The sequence below is a fragment of the Syngnathus floridae genome, unplaced genomic scaffold (genome assembly GCF_059516105.1).
Source record: "Syngnathus floridae isolate MCC-2025c unplaced genomic scaffold, RoL_Sflo_1.0 HiC_scaffold_65, whole genome shotgun sequence".
NCBI lineage: Eukaryota > Metazoa > Chordata > Actinopteri > Syngnathiformes > Syngnathidae > Syngnathus > Syngnathus floridae.
The window spans coordinates 16,046-41,186 of NW_028284094.1; the positions used below are offsets into that span (position 1 = coordinate 16,046).

A 25,141-nucleotide genomic window follows, 5' to 3' on the forward strand; every position below is an offset into this window, starting at 1 on the left:
CAACACCATGCCGCACTGAACAACACCATCCCGCACTGAACAACACCATGCCGCATTGAACAACACCATGCCGCACTGAGCAACACCATCCTGCACTGAACAACACCATCCCGCACTGAACAACACCATGCCGCACTGAACAACATTATGGCGCACTGAACAACATTATGCCGCACTGAACAACACCATGCCGCACTGAACAACACCATGGCGCACTGAACAACACCATACCGCACTGAACAACATTATGCCGCACTGAACAACATTATGCCGCACTGAACAACACCATGCCGCACTGAACAACACCATGCCGCACTGAACAACACCATGCCGCACTGAACAACACGACGTCGCACTGAACAACACGACGCCGCACAGAACAACACGACGCCGCACAGAATAACACAACACCGCACAGAACAACACAATACCGCACAAACAGCTTTAGATAATATTACGTCGCAGTCATGTGACGCGGACATGACGTCAATAGGCGGAACTCACGGCAAAATTATACTCCGTGGGCGTGGCTTGCAACAGGAAGTAGGAAAGCGGCAATTCTGGCAAACAAGACACAGCGGTTAGTAACACGATGACTAACAAGGCAAATATTTTTGTTTTCAGCTTGCAACTTGACCGTCTAGAGCGTACAAGGTAATTACAACTGTTTTTTTTTTGAGCCCTGAAAAGCGAGGGAGTTTGGCGTTTGGGAGGAACGTCGAACTCGGCGTCTGCTTCCAGCCACAGACGCCAAATTTTGACGATTATTTCGACTGGTCAACGGTTGTAAATTATTGCGTTGACTAAAAACTTTATTTAACTCTACTCTTAACTTTGCCGTTTCAGATATGCGGGTATTACACCGCGGAAATGACGTCAATAGGCTGAACTCTCGCCAAAATTCAAATCTGTGGGCGCAATGGCCTTGAGCGAGACACCGGATACAAACACGACGATTATCAACAGAAATATCTTTGTTTTCTGCTTGCAAGTGGACCGTCTAGAGCGTACACGGTAAGTACAACTCATTGTGTTTAAAAAGATTTACGTTTGTGTAGTTTGCGTTGCGTTGTATCTGTGAATGTTGGTTGAGGCTAAATGTTAATGTTTAATTTCATTCCTTTAGGTTCCACGGTGTTTGTTGGCTGTATGTTTTCCACTGCAAGAAGAGGCTCGTATCATTGACCAGCAGGAGCTACAATGGTGAGTACCCCTTTCGTCTTCCATTTATGTTAAACACTTCCTATTTCATGTCTAACAGTACTCGATTTAACAAATAACCATAAATAAATACAGTGTGGGCAGTCAAGTTAACATATGTGATTATCCTGCCTAATATGTTTATCACAAATATGTCACTAATCACTAATATGTTTATTTGTTTATCACAACACCTTTGGACCTTCAGCAATCGATTATTTCCCTTCATCTACAGAGAGACAGAACGATGGTGTCTTAAACATCTCATTCATTTCACCAAATAACTTCACGCAGGTGGATAACGGCCGTCTCGGTCACGCTATGTTGCGTGATGCAGTTTTGAAGAACCAAATGCATTTATTCAATGAATAAGTCAAGCTAGTTCTATGTTTATGATGTTGTAAGTTACGGTACCGATTGAAGTTGAGTTCGAAGCCAGTGGAAAACAGCGCTGCGTTTGTGCTCTCCAGGTACAAATGTTGTGATCTCTGACTGACGACCGGGCGAGACTCGAGTAAGAGATGTCCAAACGAGCTCCGGCAGGGCGGGCCAAGGCGGAGCGAACGGACGCCCTTCAGGCCGCCAATGACGAGCTGAGAACCAAACTGATGGACGTCCAGTTAGAACTTCAGCAGGAGAAGAACAAGGTGAAAACCTCAACAGACAGACACTGCCTGCCTCCCTGCCTGCCTCCCTGCCTGCCTCCCTCCCTCCCTCCCAGATTTCCCGATGTAGATTAGACATGCGTGTGCCATGACTGTGTCAGCCTACATCAACAAATGCACCGAGGACGTCAGCACCACTAAGAATATCATCACCCGGGGCAACCAACGACCCTGGATGACTGAGGAGGTACGTCAAACGCTACGAGCGCGGAACTCTGCCTTCAAGTCTGGCGACAAGGAGACACTGAGGACAGCGAGAGCCAACTTGAACCGTGCCATCAGGATAGCGAAGCGAGACCACAGTCGAAAATTTCAGGATCGTTTCCACGACGTCAAAAACATCAGGAGTATGTGGCAAGGCATACGGGCGATTACAGACTACAACTCCCCCCCCCCCCCGGTGGGTGTAGTTGATGCTGACTTTCTAAATGGTCTAAATAACTTCTTTGGGAGGTTCGAGGCACTAAACGGCACTCCAGCAGTTAAAACTGTCCCCCATCAGAAAGAGGAGGTACTCTGCCTTGACTCCGCCGATGTGTTGAAGACCCTGAGGAGAGTCAACCCCTGTAAGGCCCCTGGCCCCGACAACATTCCTGGGCGTGTGTTCAGGGAATGTGCAAGTCATCTGGCTGGGGTCATCACAGACATTTTTAACACCTCGCTGGGCCAAGCCACAGTGCCGGCGTGCTTTAAGACTGCCTCCATCATTCCGGTGCCGAAGAAACCTCAAATCACCTCATTTAATGATTACCGGCCTGTTGCACTGACTCCGGTTATGATGAAGTGCTTCGAAAGGCTGCTTAAAGGTCACATCGTTTCCAGACTCCCCCTATTATTTGACCCGTTCCAGTTTGCCGACCGGCAAAACCGCTCCACTCAGGACGCCATCTCCTCCGTTCTTCACCTGAGCCTGGCTCACCTGGAGGAGAAGAACACCCATGTGCGGATGCTGTTCCTGGACTTCAGCTCAGCGTTTAACACCATCATCCCACAGCATCTGGTAGGAAAATTGGAACACCTGGGCTTCAACACCCCCCTTCGCAACTGGCTGCTAGACTTCCTCACCAACAGACCTCAGTCAGTCCGGGTCGGACAGAACACCTCTGATGTCATCACCCTCAGCACAGGCTCCCCTCAGGGCTGCGTCCTGAGCCCCCTGCTGTTCACCCTGATGACACACGACTGCGTCCTCAGGTTCACCACCAATCACATCGTGAAGTCAGCAGACGACACAACGGTGGTGGGGCTCATCAGAGACAACAACGACCTGGACTACAGAGAGGAGGTGGAGCAGCTGGTGGGCTGGTGCAGAGAAAACAGCCTGATCCTGAATGAGGAGAAGATGAAGGAGATCGTCGTCGACTTCAGGAAAAAACAGCCTCACCACGCTCCACTGATCATCAACAGCTCAGCTGTGGAGGTGGTCAGCACCACCAAATTCCTGGGGGTCCACATCACAGAAGACCTCACCTGGACTATGAACACTACGGCACTGGTCAAGAGGGCACAGAAGCGCTTGTACTTCCTGCGGAGGATGAGGAGAGCCCACCTGCCCCCACCCATCATGAGGACGTTCTACAGGAGCACCATAGAGAGCATTCTGACAAGCTGTCTCTCTGTATGGTGTGGAGGCTGCACCGCCTCCGATTGGAAGAACGTGAGGAGAGTGGTGAGGACAGCAGAGAGGATCATAGGGGCTCCTCTTCCCTCCATTCAGGACATTTCATCTCAGCGCTGCATGTCCCGTGCCCGTAACATCATCAATGACCCATCACACCCCCACCATGGACTGTTCTCCCTGCTGCCCTCTGGGAAGAGGTTTGCAGCATCCGCTGCAGGTCCACCAGGTTCTGCAACAGCTTTTTCCCTGCTGTCATCAGACTGTTGAACACTAGAACTGTTGAGCTCTAAACTGAACTCTGCATCACACATTCACAGAACTGTACTTTATGACACTACGGACCTCTATCTTGCACTATCTCGCACTACCAACTTTACTGAACTTGTATAAACCCTTTAAATAGAAGTTTAATACATGGTTTAGCATTCCTCTGCACACTCTTGAATACTGTTTTGCCTACTTGCACTATTGCATAATTATCACTGCTGCACTTTATACTTATTTTTAATATATATATATATAAATATATATAGTATATCTATATATATATATTTTCATAGGATATGTTACTTCTATTCAACTGCAATATCACTACTTTGTTGTAAGACGTATGCAACGGAATTTCGTTTTGTATGCACCATGTGCAGACAAGATGACAATAAAGTTTGTCTAAGTCTAAGTCTAAGTCATGTCAGGTCAGCTGTCTGGAGAGAGAGAGAAGTCAGGACCTGCGGGCGGAGCACCACCGTGCCACCGCCGCCATGACGGAACTCAAAAGCAAACTCCATGAGGAGAAGCAGAAAGAGTTAGCCATTACCAGGGAGACATTACTGCGGCAGCATGAAATGGAGCTGATGAGAGTGATCAAAATCAAAGATGGAGAGATCCAGCGACTGAATGCCTTGGTCCTCAGCCTGAGGGACGGCTCCATGGACAAGGTGATCCGCTCTATCCGTGTCTGACTATCCGCACGCCACGTCGGGCTTCGATGCGGCCGCTACCGTATTGTGTAGCTTGTCCCCAGTAAGCGTCGCGGCGCTCCGTTGCGGTCTCAACGGCCCGGTGTGGCGCAATGTCTGCTCAGGTGAGGAGGGGGGGTGCTTTGCTGGCGGAGGTGGAGGAGACGCGGCGGTGTCGGGAGACCGAGCGGTGTCGCCTCCACCAGGAGCGCGGAAGAAGCCCTGGCAGCGGCCCAGCAGGCCTGGCAGTCCCGAGCGGCCGAGCTCCGATCGGCTCATCACCAGCATCGGGAGGAGCTGAGCCGAACCAAGAGAGACTGCGAGAGGGAGATCCGCCGACTGGTAGGACTGATCAGATGCGCGGTGCGTGGCTATGTTCCCAATTTCGTTGTATACCTGCAGTGCAATGACACCTAAGGCATTCTATTCTATTCTATTTCACAAGAAGAAAATGTCCGGTTGCTCGCTTCGCTTTTGTCACAGCAAAGGTGTTCTAGTCGATTCAAGAAAAAAATTGGCCGGTTGCTCTCTTTGTTTTTGTCACAATTCTGGCAAATGAGTTTGCCCGCCTGCCTGAGCGCTCCCCGTTTGTACATCCAGACGGATGAGATCAAGCTGAAAGACAGAGCGGTTAGTGTTTTGGATGAAGCCCTGGGGCCGGCCACGTCCACCGCCTTCAGCTGCAGACTCAGGCTGCCGAGCAGCAGATCGCTGCCCTGAGGGATTCCCAAAGGGCGGGCCTAAACTACCCTGGAAGTGGGGTCAACGCCGCTACTAGCAATCCTCTTCATTGCGTAAGCCACCTCATCACACACTTGCAGTACGCATGACTTAGTTCGTTGCTGGAGGAAGGTAGCACAAAAACAGTTTTGAACTTTGAACGAGTGCTTGTGTGTGTGTGTTGCGGGGCGTTTTCAGTCTCAGGAGGATCGGGACACGCGACGGTTTCATCTGAAAATCGCTGAGCTCAGCGCAGTCATCAGGAAACTGGAGGATCGAAACGCCCTGCTTTCTGAAGAGCGCAATGAACTGGTAATTTATTGACGGCACGCTTGAAGGTTTGCGCTACGTTTGATGCGCGCCATCCAGCGAGGCACCCATTGCGCTTGCTTATTAGTTGAGCGGCGCGGCGAGTCGGTTGCCTGGTAGATGTCTTTTATTGGGAGCCAAAGCCACGATTCCGTTCAAACCGATGCAAAAGGAATGGATACGTTCTGGCCCGCGTGTTGTGCGTCTTTCACATCCCGCACTTCATGCTTGCAGCTAAAGCGACTGAGAGAAACAGAAAGCCAGTTTCTGCCACTCCTGTACAAAAACAAACGCCTGAGCAGGAAGAATGAAGAACTCTCGCTGGTGCTGTGCCGCCTTGAAAACAAAGTGCGCTTTGTCACCCAGGAGAACGAGGAGATGGCAAGCTTGGTAAGTCGACGCGGACAACGGCGGCGTGCCAACAGAGTCCACTGCATTTGTGTTCCACAGAGAAGGCCTAGTTCGCTCAATGACCTGGACCGCGGTTGCGGCCAGCAGGACGGTGAAATGGAGTTCCTTCAAGTTGTGGAGCAGCGGCACATCATCGACGACTTGTCCAAGGTCTTCAGGCAGGCGACTCGGTGCACGTACGGCAGCGCCGCGCTCGCTCGCTGTCGCCAGGAAACCTTTTCCGTCCAAAGCTTGGCCGGCGGCCGCCATCCAAAAAATTGGCCCCTTAAATTCCGACCTTTCAAGCAGGAGCATTGTGCGCACGCGTTTGAACACGCTTTAGACTTGTTTTGCCGTTTTCAGCAGCTCAAAGCTCCCGTTTTGTCAGCGCCTTTGCCACTCGCTGTGCGCTGAAAACGACGGACTTGCCCGGCTGCTCAGCCCGTCAACCATGAGCCGCGAGCGCGACGTCATTGTCCGTAGGCAGCTAGTGGCAAAATGCACCCTGTTAGAGTTGCGCTCGCTCCAACTTATTTTGCAAGAACCACACGGGAGACAAGTAAGTTCTTTTGGACACCTGCAGGTGGAGAGTCCATCCGTTGTACGAATGAAGTCTGACTCTCGGCTCCTGCACGAGCATTTTAATTAAGAGAAACAGGGTGGGTGTAAGAGTGGATTGAATAGAGGAAGCCCTTGACCTCTAGTCAAAACATAGCAAGGGGTGTTTTACGACTTTGTGTAGGAAGGGATAAGCGATAGGGATAAATAAGGGATAAATAATATTATTTATTACAGGTTGCAGTCAAAGTCAAAGCAACATAATGATACGATAAAGATAATCTGGAAAACCCTGACACACCCTGTAGTTGTCACTTTTGGAAAAGACGAGCGTCCCTCCAATCATCGCCGGTGACGTGTTTTTCAGGCTCTGGAGACAAGAGCTCATGTCAGAAATGTCATTGTGAGTCGCGTTTGTTTCTGCGCCGGAGCCGTTCGTTCCCTTTGCATCCAAAGAATCTCAAAGGCGGATTATTTGTGTCGACAGGAGAGAGATTTGCTGCTACGATACCGACGTCCAGAATCTCTGAGGAGGAACAAAGCGTGAGGTCCTGCAAGGTGAGTCTGTTTGTTTGCGGCTGCTTGGTGTTGCGCAAGATGAAATGGCCTTTTTCTCGCTATCGTTCCTCTCGTCGATTCATCGTGAGGTGTCGCTTCAGTTTGTTCAGAGAGATGTTTGCTTCCGCGCCCGCAGGTCATCGAAACATTTTACGGCTACGACGAAGACGTGTTGGTGGACTCGGACGGATCGTCCTTGTCTTTTCACACCGACAGAACCCCCGACACGGAACCCGAAGAGGTAGCCCGCCATTTCTGCCAGCGTATTGGCACCAAACATTCCTCTTCAGCCTGGAATCGGACTCGTCTTTGCGTCGCGGGTGCTTTGTCGCCGGTCTGACTGATTCTGGTACTAGTGCTGTGTTGCATTGGTGTGTGCATGAAGAGGCGGAGCTTCGCTACCGCCAGCTGACGCAAGAATATCAAGCGCTGCAACGAGCCTACGCTCTGCTAGCCCAGACCAGCGAAGGGGACTACGACGCCGAGAAGGAGATCAAGGTGGCGCCCCTTTCCGCAACCCCCGGCCGGGTCGCAGCCTCCCCGTTCTCACCCAGCCTCGGGTGTTCTCTGGTCTGAAAGGAGGAGGAGGAGCCTCCCTCCTCCTCCTTTCAGACCAGAGAAAAGCTGATGGTAGAAATGGGTCACTATCAAAGCAGAGTAGCAGATCTGGAGTCAGCGCTGAAGCAACAAGGACAGGTAAGCTCATCAATGAGCACACCTTTTTCTCAGACAAAATAGCTACATTCTTCAGTCACTCATTCGTCTGGCATTACTGGACCAACCCCCCCCCCCCCCCCCCCCGAACGTGGCTGGGAAAATGCGGAGAAAAGCAAATGTCATTTTCCAGTCAACCAAAGAATTTGTGGATGAAAATGACACAACATTCCAAAGCTGTCCACGCGTTTGTCTCTTCTAGAATGTCAAGTGGGTGGAGGAGAAGCAGCTGCTGCGTCAGAGCAATCAGCAGTTGGCCGAAAAGGTGACGGAAAGAAAGGCGCTGGGCGGAGTCGCTTGGCGTCACACCCGTCGGGAAGCCCCGCAGATGAGGTCTGACTGTCTTTTCAGGTCAGGCGGATGGAGGCGGAAGAAGCGCGTCTGAAAGAGCACATCCAGGATATCCGAGACCAAAACGAACTGCTTGAGTTCCGCATCCTGGAGCTGGAGGTGGGAAGACTCGCACAAGCGTGTTGAGGCCAGAGATGTGACGGACGGACGGACGGACGGACGGACGGACGGATGCATGCCTCTGCCTTTCAGGAGAGGGAGTGGCGCTCCCCCGTCTTGAAGTTTCTGCAAGTCCGTTTCCCAGACGGCCTCAGCCCTTTGCAGATCTACTGCGAGGCCGAGGGCGTGAGCGTACGTAAGGCGTCCCTCGCAACCCTAACCTTAACCCGAGGTCCCAGAACACCTTACATTGCTCCTTGCGCCTTTCCCCCGGACATCGTCATCAGTGATCTGATGAAGAAGCTGGACATCCTGGGCTATAACGCCGTAAGTGTATGTCGAACTCCTTATGTTCGCACTCCACGAGACTCGGCGGCTCAAATGTGACTTTTGGAAGGCTTTGCGCTGAAAGAAGCTTGTTGACGCTGTGCCTTTGGGCTCTTGCAGAATCTCACCAACGAGGAGCAGGTGGTCGTGATTCACGCCAGGACCCTTCTCACCCTAGCCGAGAAGGTAACGCGCACGTCCACGCACGCTCTCGCATTCTGCTTATGTGACAGCAGCCTTTCCTCAGTGGTTAGAATACATCAAAGTGACCAAGTCAGCACTTCAACAGAAGATGTTGGACATTGAAAGTGAGAAGGTAGACAGACACGCGACATCAGCCAAGGGGAACTCCGGCAATGTGCCCCAACAATTCTGACCTTGAGCTGTGCTAGGATATGTTCTGCAAGCAGAAGGGCTACCTGGATGAAGAGTTGGACTTCAGGAAGTGTTCCATGGACCAGGCTCATAAGGTAAGCCGCCCTCAAATCTCCCGCCGGACCACTGATGGACGAGGATTGCGGCCCAGAGGATCCTGGAGCTGGAGGCCATGTTGTACGAGGCGCTACCGCAGCGGGACTGCCCCGCCACGGACGGCGAAAAAGCCAGCCACGCTGGCGTGAATGACGTGCTGACGGCGGATCAGAGAGAAGAGCTTAGGAGCGCCGTGGACCAATGGAAGCGAGCCCTGATGTGCGAGTTGAGGGAGCGCGACGCTTGCATCCTCCAAGAGAGAATGGATCTGCTGCACAGCGCGCAACAGGTAAGGGCCCAAAGCCAGCCCGGCACTTACTTGCACGCTTACTGGCTTTTGAATGCCACTTTCCATTTGTCCGTCCTAGAGGAACAAAGAGCTGAAAGAATTCATCGAAGCTCAGAAGAGACAAATCAAACAATTGGAGGAGAAGTTTCTGTTTCTCTTTCTATTCTTCTCCTTGGCCTTCATTCTGTGGCCCTAACACCAGCTGGTGAGTGAGCTCCAGCGGCACCGCACTCGACACCTCCGATACACTGCCAGCCGGTCTCAGACGTTGGCAGACGCTCCGATGCCAACGTATACCCCCCGCCACGGTGACAGAGGCACCGCGTCACACCGGCGCTCATCCAATCAGAAGGCAGGAAAAGCAAATTCACATGCAGGGCACTTTTGAACCAGAAGAGAGCGCCACAAAAAACGGTTGTTGCCCCAAACGCGCACTAAAAAGGGTCAGAATAACAAGAGTCCCACTGGCCAGCCGGGGCCACCCGTCCAGCTGTTTCTTCAGGGGGGAAAAAAATTGGAGTCACCGGTGAGTACATTTTGCATTTAGCTCTGCTTTTCTGCTTCTGTCTTCAAGTGTGTGGCATCCTGCGATCAAAGATTCAGCCAACCCCAAAGCGGTTGACCTCAACGTCCCACCACCATGCCTACCAGAGCAGGTGACGTGATGCTTTGGACATCCTTCCGTCTCAGATGCCCAAAAGTACTCTTTGCCACATCTGCGGCAATACGGTGTCTTTTCAAAGGTGCAAATAAATCCAGCGTGGGCGGAACACGCACGTCTTCGGTTTTTCCCGCTTTGTTTGTGTGACAGCTGTTGTGAAAATTTTATACAAATAAAGTTGTATAGTACAGGTTTGGCCAAGCCGCAACTCCCGAACCGCATGCGGCTCTTTTATGTTCATATCAACATTTGTGTGTGTGTGTGTGTGTGGGGGGGGGGGGGGGGGTTGTGCGTGTTGGCTTCACTTGAGTTCAATTTGGTATTTTGGTCAAAAGCGCATGTGGTGAAATTCCACAAAGTAGGATGGGCAAACACATTTCTTTAAACTATGAGTGTCAATTGGGCTCTCGAAATGGCAGGGAAAAGATGCACAGCAAAACGAAAATACGTAGATGAACACAGGACGTTTTAATCAGAGTGGGAAAGTTTCTATTTTTTGTTGAACGTGATGGCAAACCATTCTGCCTGATATGTCAGACCTCAGCGCATTTCAAAGATTCAAATCTTCAGCGCCATGCACTTAAGCTCACTCCATGCTAACATTGATCAGGCGTCGAACCCGCAACATCATGCTTAAGAGGTGGCCATGCTAACCAGTGCGCCATTATGTCAACGCATAATAACTGTAAGTCTACTGATCAAAACAGCGGTTACTACATGACGTCGCTACGTCGTGGTCACGTGACGCAGACAAGCCGTCAATGGACGTGGGCAGAGTTAACTTGTTTAAAAGGGAGTGGGCAGAAGAAATATTTAATTTATTTAAATCTATTTTGAGTGCACACCATTATGCCAATGCATAACAACTGTAAATCTACTAAACAAAACAGCGGTTGCTATATGACGTCTGCCACGTCGTGGTCACGTGACGCGGACGTGACGTCGACGCCTACTTTACATCCCACCGATCACAGGACCCCTCGGCTGCATAACCGTGCCCCCTTCCCAACCAATCGGATTTGCTATACGCGAAAACGACGCCAATGGAAAGAGCTTCCGCCCAAATTTAAATCCGTGGGCGTGGCTCGCAGCAGGAAGTAGGAAAATGGCGGCGATGTTGACAAAGACACAGCGGATGGTAACATACGACTAACAAGAGAAATATTTTTATTTTCTGCTTGCAACTGGACCGTCCAGAGCGTACACGGTAAGTACAACTCATCGTTTTTAAAAAGAAGTACTTTTGTTGCCCTGAAAAGCGAGTGAGCGTGGCGTTTGTGGGGGACGTCGAATTTCGACGATTCTTTCTGGTCAACGGTTGTACATGATTGTGTTGATTAAAAAAGAAAACTATGTAACTCTACTTTTAACTGCCGTTTCAGATAGATTTGGAATTGCATCACATCCAATTTTGCCTGGGAACAAACAGATTAAATAAATCTTAGTTTTGAATAAGCCACTCCTTCTCAAACAAGTAAACTCTGCCCATTTTGCGCAGTAGATGTTCTGTTAATATCTAGTATTTATACAAAGTCATAATTTAAATTGCTTTCAACCTTCATTCATCGGTTCAACCAACATTACTCGCTCTTATTACCAACTTGTATTGATTTAACTAAGCGTTTAATACTTCCTATCAGGTCTCAAATCGAGATTTGGCAAAATACAATTTCAGCAAATCCAATTTTGCCAGGGAACAAAAATAGATTAAATAAACTAAATAAGTCCTCTTCCCATTAAATAAATCAGAAAAGTCTGTCTTGTAACCAGTCCTCTTCAAACAAGTAAAGTCTGCCCATTTTGTGCCGTAGATTTTGTGTCTATGCCTAGTATTTAAACAAAATCATAATTTAAACGACTTCTTTCCTTCATTCACTTTGGAAATTTGGAATTGCAGCAAATCGAATTTTGCCAGGGAACAAAAATAGATCAATTAAACTAAATAAGTTTTCTTCCCATTAAATGAATTTAAAAAGTCTGTCTTGTAACCAGTCCTTTTCAAACAAGTAAAGTCTGCCCATTTTGTGCCGTCGATTTTGTGTTTATGCCTAGTATTTATACAAAATCATAATTTAAAGGACTTCATTCCTTCATTCACTTTGGAAATTTGGAATTGCAGCACATCAAATTTTGCCTGGGAAGAAAAGTAGATTAAATAAATTTAATAAGTCTTACTACTTCCCATTAAATAAATTAAATACGTCTTACTTGTTTCCACTCCTTTTCAAAACAGTAGTTTAAAACGAGGGCCCTTCACTCAATCTTTAACCTCAACCCCGCACGTTGTGTTGTATCTGTGAATCTTGGTTGTGGCCAAATGATAGTTTTCTTTCATTCGTTTAGGTTCCAAGAAAACTTGATGTAACTCTACTTTTAACTGCCGTTTCAGATAAGCGGGTATTACGTCGCAGTCATGTGCCGCGGATATGACGTAATTGCCCGAACCTCCGCATAATTCAAATCTGTTGGCGCGATGGCCGTGAGCCGCTGAGCAGCGACGATTATCAACAGAAATATCTTTATTTTCTGCTTGCAACTGGACCGTCTAGAGCGTACACGGTAAGTAACACTCATTGTGTTTAAGGAGATTTACGTTTGTAATAGCAGAAGTGTAGCCGCGTTGCGTTGTACGTGTGAAAATTGGTCGAGGCGAATTGTTAATGTTTAATTTCATTCCTTTAGGTTCCACGGTGTTTGTTGGCTGCAAGTTTTCCACTGCAAGAAGAGGCTCGTATCATTGACCAGGAGCGAGCTACAATGGTGAGTAGCCATAACATTTATGTTAAACACTTCCTATTTCATGTCTAACAGTACTTGATTTAACAAATAACCATAAATAAATACAGTGTGGGCACTGAAGTTAACATATGTGATTATACTGCCTAATCTGTCACAGAGTAGATTGTTGCAAAGTAATATAAGATCCAAAGTTGTAATTCAGAATAGTTTTCAAAAGAAGGCCATTAGAATTATATACAAGTATGATTACCCTTAACATAACAACAAGCTATTAATTAAATCACAAATTCTTCAATTCAAAGATTTGGTAGATTATCAGACAAATAATGTCTAACAGTAATTGATTTAACACATCACGATAAGTAGATTGAGTGTGGGCACTCTCAAGTTAACATATATGATTATACTGCCTAATCTGTTACAGAGTATGTTGTTGCCAAGTAATGTAGAATAGATCCAAAGTAGTAATCCAGAATAGTTTTGAAGAGGCCATTAGAATAATAAACAAATCTGATTACCTTGAACATAATAACAAGCTAAGTGTTTAATATGTCCTATGAAGTCAAAATTGGGCACCATCATGTGGTGAAATTTGGAATTGCATCACATCCAATTTTGCCTGGGAACAAACAGATTAAATAAATCTTAGTTTTGAATAAGCCACTCCTTCTCAAACAAGTAAACTCTGCCCATTTCGCGCAGTAGATGTTCTGTTAATATCTAGTATTTATACAAAGTCATAATTTAAATTGCTTTCAACCTTCATTCATCGGTTCAACCAACATTACTCGCTCTTATTACCAACTTGTATTGATTTAACTAAGCGTTTAATACTTCCTATCAGGTCTCAAGTCAAGATTTGGCAAAATACAATTTTTTTTGTGCCGTCGATTTTGTGTTTATGCCTAGTATTTATACAAAATCATAATTTAAAGGACTTCATTCCTTCATTCACTTTGGAAATTTGGAATTGCAGCACATCAAATTTTGCCTGGGAAGAAAAGTAGATTAAATAAATTTAATAAGTCTTACTACTTCCCATTAAATAAATTAAATACGTCTTACTTGTTTCCACTCCTTTTCAAAACAGTAGTTTAAAACGAGGGCCCTTCACTCAATCTTTAACCTCAACCCCGCACGTTGTGTTGTATCTGTGAATCTTGGTTGTGGCCAAATGATAGTTTTCTTTCATTCGTTTAGGTTCCAAGAAAACTTGATGTAACTCTACTTTTAACTGCCGTTTCAGATAAGCGGGTATTACGTCGCAGTCATGTGCCGCGGATATGACGTAATTGCCCGAACCTCCGCCAAAATTCAAATCTGTTGGCGCGATGGCCGTGAGCCGCTGAGCAGCGACGATTATCAACAGAAATATCTTTATTTTCTGCTTGCAACTGGACCGTCTAGAGCGTACACGGTAAGTAACACTCATTGTGTTTAAGGAGATTTACGTTTGTAATAGCAGAAGTGTAGCCGCGTTGCGTTGTACGTGTGAAAATTGGTCGAGGCGAAATGTTAATGTTTAATTTCATTCCTTTAGGTTCCACGGTGTTTGTTGGCTGCAAGTTTTCCACTGCAAGAAGAGGCTCGTATCATTGACCAGGAGCGAGCTACAATGGTGAGTAGCCATAACATTTATGTTAAACACTTCCTATTTCATGTCTAACAGTACTTGATTTAACAAATAACCATAAATAAATACAGTGTGGGCACTGAAGTTAACATATGTGATTATACTGCCTAATCTGTCACAGAGTAGATTGTTGCAAAGTAATATAAGATCCAAAGTTGTAATTCAGAATAGTTTTCAAAAGAAGGCCATTAGAATTATATACAAGTATGATTACCCTTAACATAACAACAAGCTATTAATTAAATCACAAATTCTTCAATTCAAAGATTTGGTAGATTATCAGACAAATAATGTCTAACAGTAATTGATTTAACACATCACGATAAGTAGATTGAGTGTGGGCACTCTCAAGTTAACATATATGATTATACTGCCTAATCTGTTACAGAGTATGTTGTTGCTAAGTAATGTAGAATAGATCCAAAGTAGTAATCCAGAATAGTTTTGAAGAGGCCATTAGAATAATAAACAAATCTGATTACCTTGAACATAATAACAAGCTAAGTGTTTAATATGTCCTATGAAGTCAAAATTGGGCACCATCATGTGGTGAAATTTGGAATTGCATCACATCCAATTTTGCCTGGGAACAAACAGATTAAATAAATCTTAGTTTTGAATAAGCCACTCCTTCTCAAACAAGTAAACTCTGCCCATTTTGCGTAGTAGATGTTCTGTTAATATCTAGCCAGGGAACAAAAATAGATTAAATAAACTAAATAAGTCCTCTTCCCATTAAATAAATCAGAAAAGTCTGTCTTGTAACCAGTCCTCTTCAAACAAGTAAAGTCTGCCCATTTTGTGCCGTAGATTTTGTGTCTATGCCTAGTATTTAAACAAAATCATAATTTAAACGACTTCTTTCCTTCATTCACTTTGGAAATTTGGAATTGCAGCAAATCGAATTTTGCCAGGGAACAAAAATAGATCAATTAAACTAAATAAGTCTTCTTCCCATTAAATAAATTAAAAAAGTCTGTCTTGTGACCAGTCCTTTTCAAACAAGTAAAGTCTGCCCATTTTGTGCCGTCAATTTTGTGTTAATGCCTAGTATTTATACAAAATCATAATTTAAAGGACTTCATTCCTTCATTCACTTTGGAAATTTGGAATTGCAGCACATCAAATTTTGCCTGGGAAGAAAAGTAGATTAAATAAATTTAATAAGTCTTACTAGTTCCCATTAAATAAATTAAATACGTGTTACTTGTTCCCACTCCTTTTCAAAAAAGTAGTTTAAAACGAGGTCCCTTCACTCAACCTTTAACCCTATTTATTCACCTTCTAGGCTAAGTGTTAAAGGCTAAGTGTTAGAGGCTAAAAGCCAGAGGCTAGGCGCCAGAGGCGAGTTTTTGTGGGCTGAAGTTTTAGTGGGGTTAGTGTGAATACAATCCAAAAGAATACAACAGAATACAATACAATAGAATATAATACATAGATTAAATTCAATAGCTCTTACTACTTCCCATTAAATAAATTAAATACGTCTTACTTGTTCCCAATCCTTTTCAAAAAAGTAGTTTAAAACGAGGGCCCTTCACTCAACCTTTAACCTCAACCCCGCACGTCACATTGTGTTGTATCTGTGAATGTCTGTTGTGGCCAAATGATAGTTTTCTTTCATTCGTTTAGGTTCCACGGTGTTTGTTGGCTATGTTTTCCACTGTCAGAAGGATGAAAATACAAAGTACAACGCTTGGACGTGGGCGAAGACGTCACCGGTGAGTCCTTCCTTCCTATTTATTTACCTTCTAGGTGCTAGAGGCTAAGTGTTAGAGGCTAAGTGTTAGAGGCTAAGTGTTAAAGGCAACACAATACGAACAACACAACACAATACGAACAACTCAACACAATATGAACAACACAATATGAACAACACAACACAATACGAACAACACAACACACTACGAACAACACAACACAATACGAACAACACAACACATTACGAACAACACAACACAATACGAACAACACAACGATACTGCACTGAACAACACGATACCGCACTGAACAACACGATACCGCACTAAACAACACGATACTGCACTGAACAACACCATGCCGCACTGAACACCATGCCACACTGAACAACACCATCCCGCACTGAACAACACCATGCCGCACTGAACAACACCATGCCGCACTGAACAACACCATGCCGCACTGAACGACACCATGACGCACTGAAAGACACCATGCCGCACTGAACGACACCATGCCGCACTGAACGACACCATGCCGCACTGAAAGACACCATCCCGCACTGAACAACACCATGCCGCACTGAACAACACCATCCTGCACTGAACAACACCATCCCGCACTGAACAACACCATGCCGCACTGAACAACATTATGCCACACTGAACATTATGCCGCACTGAACAACACCATGCCGCACTGAACAACACCATGCCGCACTGAAAAACATTATGCCGCACTGAACAACACCATGCCGCACTGAACAACACCATGCCGCACTGAACAACATTATGCCGCACTGAACAACACCATGCCGCACTGAACAACACCATCCTGCACTGAACAACACCATTCCGCATTGAACACCATGCCGCACTGAACAACACCATCCCGCACTGAACAACACCATCCCGCACTGAACAACACCATGCCGCACTGAACAACACCATGCCGCACTGAACAACACCATGCCGCACTGAACAACATTATGCCGCACTGAACAACACCATGCCGCACTGAACAACACCATCCCGCACTGAACAACACCATGCCGCACTGAACAACACCATTCCGCACTGAACAACACCATGCCGCACTGAACAACATTATGCCGCACTGAACAACACCATGCCGCACTGAACAACACCATGCCGCACTGAACAACATTATGCCGCACTGAACAACACCATGCCGCACTGAACAACACCATCCCGCACTGAACAACACCATGCCGCATTGAACAACACCATGCCGCACTGAACAACACCATCCTGCACTGAACAACACCATCCCGCACTGAACAACACCATGCCGCACTGAACAACACCATGCCGCACTGAACAACACCATGCCGCAATGAACAACACCATCGCGCACTGAACAACATTATGCCGCACTGAACAACATTATGCCGCACTGAACAACATTATGCTGCACTGAACAACATTATGCCGCACTGAACAACATTATGCCGCAGTGAACAACACCATGCCGCACTGAACAACACCATGCCGCACTGAACAACATTATGGCGCACTGAACAACACCATGCCGCACTGAACAACACCATGCCGCAATGAACAACACCATCCCGCACTGAACAACACCATGCCGCACGGAACAACACCATGCCGCACTGAAAAACACCATCCCGCACTGAACAACACCATGCCGCACTGAACAACAGCATTCCGCACTGAACAACACCATGCCGCACTGAACAACATTACGCTGCACTGAACAACACCATGCCGCACTGAACAACACCATGCCGCACTGAACAACATTATGCCGCACTGAACAACACCATGCCGCACTGAACAACACCATGCCGCATTGAACAACACCATGCCGCATTGAACAACACCATGCCGCACTGAACAACACCATCCTGCACTGAACAACACCATGCCGCATTGAACAACACCATGCCGCACTGAACAACACCATCCTGCACTGAACAACACCATCCCGCACTGAACAACACCATCCCGCATTGAACAACACCATCCTGCACTGAACAACACCATGCCGCACTGAACAACACCATGCCGCACTGAACAACACCATTCCGCACTGAACAACACCATGCCGCACTGAACAACACCATCCTGCACTGAACAACACCATCCCGCACTGAACAACACCATGCCGCATTGAACAACACCATGCCGCACTGAACAACACCATCCTGCACTGAACAACACCATGCCGCACTGAACAACATCATGCCGCACTGAACAACACCATGCCGCACTGAACAACACCATGCCGCACTGAACAACATTATGCCGCACTGAACAACATTATGTCGCACTGAACAACACCATGCCGCACTGAACAACACCATGCTGCACTGAACAACATTATGCCGCACTGAACAACACCATGCCGCACTGAACAACACCATCCCGCACTGAACAACACCATGCCGCATTGAACAACACCATGCCGCACTGAACAACACCATGCTGCACTGAACAACATTATGCTGCACTGAACAACACGATCCTGCATTGAACAACACCATGCCGCACTGAACAACACCATCCTGCACTGAACAACACCATGCCGCACTGAACAACACCATGCCGCACTGAACAACACCATGCCACAATGAACAACACCATCCAGCACTGAACAACACCATGCCGCATTGAACAACACCATGCCGCACTGAACAACACCATCCTGCACTGAACAACACCACCCCGCACTGAACAACACGATCCCGCATTGAACAACACCATGCCGCATTGAACAACACCATGCCGCACTGAACAACACCATGCCGCACTGAACAACACCATGCCGCAATGAACAACACCATCCCGCACTGAACAACACCATGCCGCACAGAACAACACCATGCCGCACTGAACAACACCATCCCGCACTGAACAACACCATCCCGCACTGAACAACACCATGCCGCATTGAACAACACCATGCCGCACTGAACAACCCCATCCTGCACTGAACAACACCTACCCGCACTGAACAACACCATGCCGCACTGAACAACATTATGCCGCACTGAACAACACCATGCCGCACTGAACAACACCATGCCGCACTGAACAACACCATCCTGCACTGAACAACACCACCCCGCACTGTACAACACCATCCCGCATTGAACAACACCATCCCGCACTGAACAACACCATGCCGCACTGAACAACACCATGCCGCACTGAACAACACCATGCCGCACTGAACAACACCATGCCGCACTGAACAACACCATGCCACAATGAACAACACCATCCAGCACTGAACAACACCATGCCGCATTGAACAACACCATGCCGCACTGAACAACACCATCCTGCACTGAACAACACCACCCCGCACTGAACAACACGATCCCGCATTGAACAACACCATGCCGCATTGAACAACACCATGCCGCACTGAACAACACCATGCCGCACTGAACAACACCATGCTGCACTGAACAACACTATGCTGCACTGAACAACACCATGCCGCACTGAACAACACCATCCTGCACTGAACAACACCTACCCGCACTGAACAACACCATGCCGCACTGAACAACATTATGCCGCACTGAACAACACCATGCCGCACTGAACAACACCATGCCGCACTGAACAACACCATGCCGCACTGAACAACACCATGCCGCAATGAACAACACCATCCCGCACTGAACAACACCATGCCGCATTGAACAACACCATGCCGCACTGAACAACACCATCCTGCACTGAACAACACCACCCCGCACTGTACAACACGATCCCGCATTGAACAACACCATCCCGCACTGAACAACACCATGCCGCACTGAACAACACCATTCCGCACTGAACAACACCATGCCGCACTGAACAACACCATGCCGCACTGAACAACACCATGCCGCACTGAACAACACCATGCCGCACTGAACAACATTGTGCCGCACTGAACAACACCATGCCGCACTGAACAACACCATCCCGCACTGAACAACACCATGCCGCATTGAACAACACCATGCCGCACTGAGCAACACCATCCTGCACTGAACAACACCATCCCGCACTGAACAACACCATGCCGCACTGAACAACATTATGGCGCACTGAACAACATTATGCCGCACTGAACAACACCATGCCGCACTGAACAACACCATGGCGCACTGAACAACACCATACCGCACTGAACAACATTATGGCGCACTGAACAACATTATGGCGCACTGAACAACACCATGCCGCACTGAACAACACCATGCCGCACTGAACAACACCATGCCGCACTGAACAACACGACGTCGCACTGAACAACACGACGCCGCACAGAACAACACGACGCCGCACAGAATAACACAACACCGCACAGAACAACACAATACCGCACAAACAGCTTTAGATAATATTACGTCGCAGTCATGTGACGCGGACATGACGTCAATAGGCGGAACTCACGGCAAAATTATACTCCGTGGGCGTGGCTTGCAACAGGAAGTAGGAAAGCGGCAATTCTGGCAAACAAGACACAGCGGTTAGTAACACGATGACTAACAAGGCAAATATTTTTGTTTTCAGCTTGCAACTTGACCGTCTAGAGCGTACAAGGTAATTACAACTGTTTTTTTTTTTAGCCCTGAAAAGCGAGGGAGTTTGGCGTTTGGGAGGAACGTCGAACTCGGCGTCTGCTTCCAGCCACAGACGCCAAATTTCGACGATTATTTCGACTGGTCAACGGTTGTAAATTATTGCGTTGACTAAAAACTTTATTTAACTCTACTCTTAACTTTGCCGTTTCAGATATGCGGGTATTACACCGCGGAAATGACGTCAATAGGCTGAACTCTCGCCAAAATTCAAATCTGTGGGCGCAATGGCCTTGAGCGAGACACCGGATACAAACACGACGATTATCAACAGAAATATCTTTATTTTCTGCTTGCAAGTGGACCGTCTAGAGCGTACACGGTAAGTACAACTCATTGTGTTTAAAAAGATTTACGTTTGTGTAGTTTGCGTTGCGTTGTATCTGTGAATGTTGGTTGAGGCTAAATGTTAATGTTTAATTTCATTCCTTTAGGTTCCACGGTGTTTGTTGGCTGTATGTTTTCCACTGCAAGAAGAGGCTCGTATCATTGACCAGCAGGAGCTACAATGGTGAGTACCCCTTTCGTCTTCCATTTATGTTAAACACTTCCTATTTCATGTCTAACAGTACTCGATTTAACAAATAACCATAAATAAATACAGTGTGGGCAGTCAAGTTAACATATGTGATTATCCTGCCTAATATGTTTATCACAAATATGTCACTAATCACTAATATGTTTATTTGTTTATCACAACACCTTTGGACCTTCAGCAATCGATTATTTCCCTTCATCTACAGAGAGACAGAACGATGGTGTCTTAAACATCTCATTCATTTCACCAAATAACTTCACGCAGGTGGATAAGGGCCGTCTCGGTCACGCTATGTTGCGTGATGCAGTTTTGAAGAACCAAATGCATTTATTCAATGAATAAGTCAAGCTAGTTCTATGTTTATGATGTTGTAAGTTACGGTACCGATTGAAGTTGAGTTCGAAGCCAGTGGAAAACAGCGCTGCGTTTGTGCTCTCCAGGTACAAATGTTGTGATCTCTGACTGACGACCGGGCGAGACTCGAGTAAGAGATGTCCAAACGAGCTCCGGCAGGGCGGGCCAAGGCGGAGCGAACGGACGCCCTTCAGGCCGCCAATGACGAGCTGAGAACCAAACTGATGGACGTCCAGTTAGAACTTCAGCAGGAGAAGAACAAGGTGAAAACCTCAACAGACAGACACTGCCTGCCTCCCTGCCTGCCTCCCTGCCTGCCTCCCTCCCTCCCTCCCAGATTTCCCGATGTAGATTAGACATGCGTGTGCCATGACTGTGTCAGCCTACATCAACAAATGCACCGAGGACGTCAGCACCACTAAGAATATCATCACCCGGGGCAACCAACGACCCTGGATGACTGAGGAGGTACGTCAAACGCTACGAGCGCGGAACTCTGCCTTCAAGTCTGGCGACAAGGAGACACTGAGGACAGCGAGAGCCAACTTGAACCGTGCCATCAGGATAGCGAAGCGAGACCACAGTCGAAAATTTCAGGATCGTTTCCACGACGTCAAAAACATCAGGAGTATGTGGCAAGGCATACGGGCGATTACAGACTACAACTCCCCCCCCCCCCCCCGGTGGGTGTAGTTGATGCTGACTTTCTAAATGGTCTAAATAACTTCTTTGGGAGGTTCGAGGCACTAAACGGCACTCCAGCAGTTAAAACTGTCCCCCATCAGAAAGAGGAGGTACTCTGCCTTGACTCCGCCGATGTGTTGAAGACCCTGAGGAGAGTCAACCCCTGTAAGGCCCCTGGCCCCGACAACATTCCTGGGCGTGTGTTCAGGGAATGTGCAAGTCATCTGGCTGGGGTCATCACAGACATTTTTAACACCTCGCTGGGCCAAGCCACAGTGCCGGCGTGCTTTAAGACTGCCTCCATCATTCCGGTGCCGAAGAAACCTCAAATCACCTCATTTAATGATTACCGGCCTGTTGCACTGACTCCGGTTATGATGAAGTGCTTCGAAAGGCTGCTTAAATGTCACATCGTTTCCAGACTCCCCCTATTATTTGACCCGTTCCAGTTTGCCGACCAGCAAAACCGCTCCACTCAGGACGCCATCTCCTCCGTTCTTCACCTGAGCCTGGCTCACCTGGAGGAGAAGAACACCCATGTGCGGATGCTGTTCCTGGACTTCAGCTCAGCGTTTAACACCATCATCCCACAGCATCTGGTAGGAAAATTGGAACACCTGGGCTTCAACACCCCCCTTCGCAACTGGCTGCTAGACTTCCTCACCAACAGACCTCAGTCAGTCCGGGTCGGACAGAACACCTCTGATGTCATCACCCTCAGCACAGGCTCCCCTCAGGGCTGCGTCCTGAGCCCCCTGCTGTTCACCCTGATGACACACGACTGCGTCCTCAGGTTCACCACCAATCACATCGTGAAGTCAGCAGACGACACAACGGTGGTGGGGCTCATCAGAGACAACAACGACCTGGACTACAGAGAGGAGGTGGAGCAGCTGGTGGGCTGGTGCAGAGAAAACAGCCTGATCCTGAATGAGGAGAAGATGAAGGAGATCGTCGTCGACTTCAGGAAAAAACAGCCTCACCACGCTCCACTGATCATCAACAGCTCAGCTGTGGAGGTGGTCAGCACCACCAAATTCCTGGGGGTCCACATCACAGAAGACCTCACCTGGACTATGAACACTACGGCACTGGTCAAGAGGGCACAGAAGCGCTTGTACTTCCTGCGGAGGATGAGGAGAGCCCACCTGCCCCCACCCATCATGAGGACGTTCTACAGGAGCACCATAGAGAGCATTCTGACAAGCTGTCTCTCTGTATGGTGTGGAGGCTGCACCGCCTCCGATTGGAAGAACGTGAGTAGAGTGGTGAGGACAGCAGAGAGGATCATAGGGGCTCCTCTTCCCTCCATTCAGGACATTTCATCTCAGCGCTGCATGTCCCGTGCCCGTAACATCATCAATGACCCATCACACCCCCACCATGGACTGTTCTCCCTGCTGCCCTCTGGGAAGAGGTTTGCAGCATCCGCTGCAGGTCCACCAGGTTCTGCAACAGCTTTTTCCCTGCTGTCATCAGACTGTTGAACACTAGAACTGTTGAGCTCTAAACTGAACTCTGCATCACACATTCACAGAACTGTACTTTATGACACTACGGACCTCTATCTTGCACTATCTCGCACTACCAACTTTACTGAACTTGTATAAACCCTTTAAATAGAAGTTTAATACATGGTTTAGCATTCCTCTGCACACTCTTGAATACTGTTTTGCCTACTTGCACTATTGCATAATTATCACTGCTGCACTTTATACTTATTTTTAATATATATATATATATATATATATATATATATATATATATATATATACAGTATATGTATATATATATATTTTCATAGGATATGTTACTTCTATTCAACTGCAATATCACTACTTTGTTGTAAGACGTATGCAACGGAATTTCGTTTTGTATGCACCATGTGCAGACAAGATGACAATAAAGTTTGTCTAAGTCTAAGTCTAAGTCATGTCAGGTCAGCTGTCTGGAGAGAGAGAGAAGTCAGGACCTGCGGGCGGAGCACCACCGTGCCACCGCCGCCATGACGGAACTCAAAAGCAAACTCCATGAGGAGAAGCAGAAAGAGTTAGCCATTACCAGGGAGACATTACTGCGGCAGCATGAAATGGAGCTGATGAGAGTGATCAAAATCAAAGATGGAGAGATCCAGCGACTGAATGCCTTGGTCCTCAGCCTGAGGGACGGCTCCATGGACAAGGTGATCCGCTCTATCCGTGTCTGACTATCCGCACGCCACGTCGGGCTTCGATGCGGCCGCTACCGTATTGTGTAGCTTGTCCCCAGTAAGCGTCGCGGCGCTCCGTTGCGGTCTCAACGGCCCGGTGTGGCGCAATGTCTGCTCAGGTGAGGAGGGGGGGTGCTTTGCTGGCGGAGGTGGAGGAGACGCGGCGGTGTCGGGAGACCGAGCGGTGTCGCCTCCACCAGGAGCGCGGAAGAAGCCCTGGCAGCGGCCCAGCAGGCCTGGCAGTCCCGAGCGGCCGAGCTCCGATCGGCTCATCACCAGCATCGGGAGGAGCTGAGCCGAACCAAGAGAGACTGCGAGAGGGAGATCCGCCGACTGGTAGGACTGATCAGATGCGCGGTGCGTGGCTATGTTCCCAATTTCGTTGTATACCTGCAGTGCAATGACACCTAAGGCATTCTATTCTATTCTATTTCACAAGAAGAAAATGTCCGGTTGCTCGCTTCGCTTTTGTCACAGCAAAGGTGTTCTAGTCGATTCAAGAAAAAAATTGGCCGGTTGCTCTCTTTGTTTTTGTCACAATTCTGGCAAATGAGTTTGCCCGCCTGCCTGAGCGCTCCCCGTTTGTACATCCAGACGGATGAGATCAAGCTGAAAGACAGAGCGGTTAGTGTTTTGGATGAAGCCCTGGGGCCGGCCACGTCCACCGCCTTCAGCTGCAGACTCAGGCTGCCGAGCAGCAGATCGCTGCCCTGAGGGATTCCCAAAGGGCGGGCCTAAACTACCCTGGAAGTGGGGTC

The 25,141-nt window shown here is 47.8% G+C and overlaps 2 long non-coding RNA genes across 3 annotated transcripts; both read left to right on the top strand.

Moving 5' to 3' along the window:
- The first annotated feature begins 5,810 nt into the window (after nt 1–5,810).
- On the top strand, nt 5,811–7,516 carry LOC148378093 (uncharacterized). Of its 2 annotated transcripts, XR_015856196.1 has the most exons (4): nt 5,811–5,864; nt 6,910–6,980; nt 7,117–7,221; nt 7,366–7,516. It is a non-coding gene; the product is annotated as an uncharacterized LOC148378093 (long non-coding RNA). The 2 variants fall into 2 exon arrangements; XR_015856194.1 differs by lacking the exon at nt 5,811–5,864 and having other exon boundaries at nt 6,629–6,980.
- A 729-nt stretch (nt 7,517–8,245) lies between these two features.
- On the top strand, nt 8,246–8,846 carry LOC148378094 (uncharacterized). Its single transcript, XR_015856179.1, has 3 exons — nt 8,246–8,471; nt 8,592–8,657; nt 8,719–8,846. It is a non-coding gene; the product is annotated as an uncharacterized LOC148378094 (long non-coding RNA).
- The last annotated feature ends 16,295 nt before the right edge of the window (nt 8,847–25,141 follow it).